Raw genomic sequence first — 2,643 nt, forward strand, 5'->3', positions numbered from 1 at the left:
AAAAAAAAAAAAAAAAAAAGCGACTGAATTGACTTCTTTCACTGCGAAGTAAGCCCTTTTCAGTCGGTCTAGTATACATATTCAGCCTATGGATAAATCAAAATAAATGCTAAGCTAATTTAAAGGAAGCCTGCAAGTGAACTTGTTTTCCAAAGTTAGCTTGTTTGAGACTCATCATTTGAATTTTCTTGTGCTTTTATTATTTTTTATATGATATTACACATGGCCAAAATGGGGCTTTATCCACTGGTACAAAGATAGCAATGCTAAGGTTAGCTAAAGCTCTGGCTGGACAAGAAGAGGGCTAACATCGCAAAACAACAAAACAGAATGTCTGTTTGAGGTAAAAACATCCATAGTTAGCTGTGATCACCATACCGCTATGGTAGCTACTCCTGGTGGTAGGAGTGTGCCCATCCCCCCAACAAGCTCACTCCTGATTGGCAAGAATGGTTGCCATGAAAACAATGACCCAGAACGATCACTTCTTACCAAAGAGGTCTATTTCCAACATCTGACATCACAGAAAAATAGCGACTGAATTGACTTCATTTTGTTGGGACGTAAGCTATTTGCATACTCAGTTGGTCTAGAGCAAATCTTCCAATCTTTCTATTATCTGGGGCGTCCATTATCAGAAATAATAGAACAACATGGAGGCCTGAACCGTCTGATGCGAGGAAGCAGATTGTTGCCTACACAAATTTCGTTAGGAAATTATCCCGTTTAACTTAGGAATCAAAGATCATCCAACTACAAGGCAACCGCTCTTGTTGGGTCCTAAAACGTGACAATTACAGACCAAGAAGCATTAATGACACTGGTTATGATGACTATTCTGAAGTAAAGATCCACTTACAATAGATCTGACTATCTCTATGCACAAAAATGTCTTTATCTTAAGCCATGACCAGTAGGTCTATGACCTCCAGTGTTAACTTATTGCCTCTGATCTGATTCCACATGCTGAAGTAAATACGTTTCAGTCGATGCGGTTGATTACAGTTAATAGACCAAAACAGAAATAACCAATTTACAACTATCTGCTTGCACAAATATGTCTCTATCGTGTGTTTTCACCACTAGCTCTACGACCACCAGTATTAAAAGGTATGAACTCATCGTCTCTGATCTGATTCGACATGTGCTGAAACAAACACGTTTGGGTTGCGTGTTGAATCCTGTCCGTCAGAGCTCCTGCTGTTGCCCCAGAACGCCTTTTAAGGAGCCGGCGTGCGACAAACCTCGACGCCATCAAACCAACCTGAGTGTTTGTCCTCACGTTCCAGCCCAGGAAGATGAAAGCCGTCGAGGTGTCACGCGGTGGTGGAAGAGAGACGTCTGCGCGTCCGGGCCAGACTCAAACGCAACGCTCGGTTTGAGTGAAGGGAAAAGAAAAAAATGGAGGAAGGGAGACACATATGTAAACGAGAGCAGATCAACTGTACAGTGGTGTCATAGCCCAAGGCTGAGAGCTGCAGATGTAACAAAGATGAGGCTCGCGATTGTCAAGAGGGATGCATAATGATAGCTTTGCATGCAGGGCACAAGGCAAACATCAAGGCCATGCAGGACTTAAAAGGCGATGGTAGAAAAAAAATGGGAGCAGAGATGGCCCCAACGTGGCCCCCAGTGGCTCCCCTTGTGATGGCAGGTAAGTTGGAACAAAGCAAATTGGACGGGCACAATGAGCCACTGTTGGGGCTTGTATCTCGGTTTTGAAGGGTCTTCAAAAGTTGTTTTTCTGCTCTTGGTTGTGTGATCTTGCGGCATATATCACGGTAAAGTCGGTGCATTACCAAGAGCCCAAGTCACATGGCGGGGAAAGGCTTTTTTTTCTTTTCTTGAAAGACTGAATTCCTTAATTCTACAGCAAGTCGCCCAAGTTGAGACACAAACCCAATCAAGTGCAGGTTTCAGCCACAGAAGATCATCGAAAAGGTTCGGATTTGTTGGCAAATTTTGGACAATTTACGTATGTTTGATATTAAAGCTGATATTTTTAGAGTTATGGTTTCCGGTAGTATCATTTCTAATGCAAATTATTTCTTTTTTATGCTATTTTCTGAGTCCTAAGCATTCTATTGAGAAATAAGCAACTTATTACAGTCTACTTTAAAATCTCATCAACTCCTCCCACTTCTGCCGTTGCAACAGATTTTTGCTATCTCCATAGCAAGCATTTTACGTTTAGGTTCCCTTGTGCTGATGAACAGATTTACGTAAGTTTTAGAAGGATTGGCAAAAGTAAATTTTTGGATTTCCATAGCAACAGTCTTTTTGGTTTGCCAATAGAAACGTTTTGGTCCCCTGGTGGTGACAGCAGATTAACGTACGTTTTACAAGGATCCGCAGAAGTTAATTTTTAGATTTCCTTAAAAAGAGATGTTTTTTTGTCCATAGCAACCATTTTATGATTTGGTCCCCTGTTGCTTACGAACGGATTTACGTAATTTTTAGTAGGATTGGCAAAAGTAAATTTTTTGATTTCCTTAGCAACGGATGTTTTATTTTTTCTCCATAGCAACCATTTTATGTTTTGCTCCCCTGGTCCTGATGAACAGATTTACGTAATTTTTAGAAGGACTGACAAAAGTAAACATCTGGATTTCCTTAGCAACCGAGGTATTTTTTTGACTATCT

Source organism: Oryzias melastigma, linkage group LG2, assembly GCF_002922805.2.
Source record: "Oryzias melastigma strain HK-1 linkage group LG2, ASM292280v2, whole genome shotgun sequence".
Taxonomy (NCBI): Eukaryota; Metazoa; Chordata; class Actinopteri; order Beloniformes; family Adrianichthyidae; genus Oryzias; species Oryzias melastigma.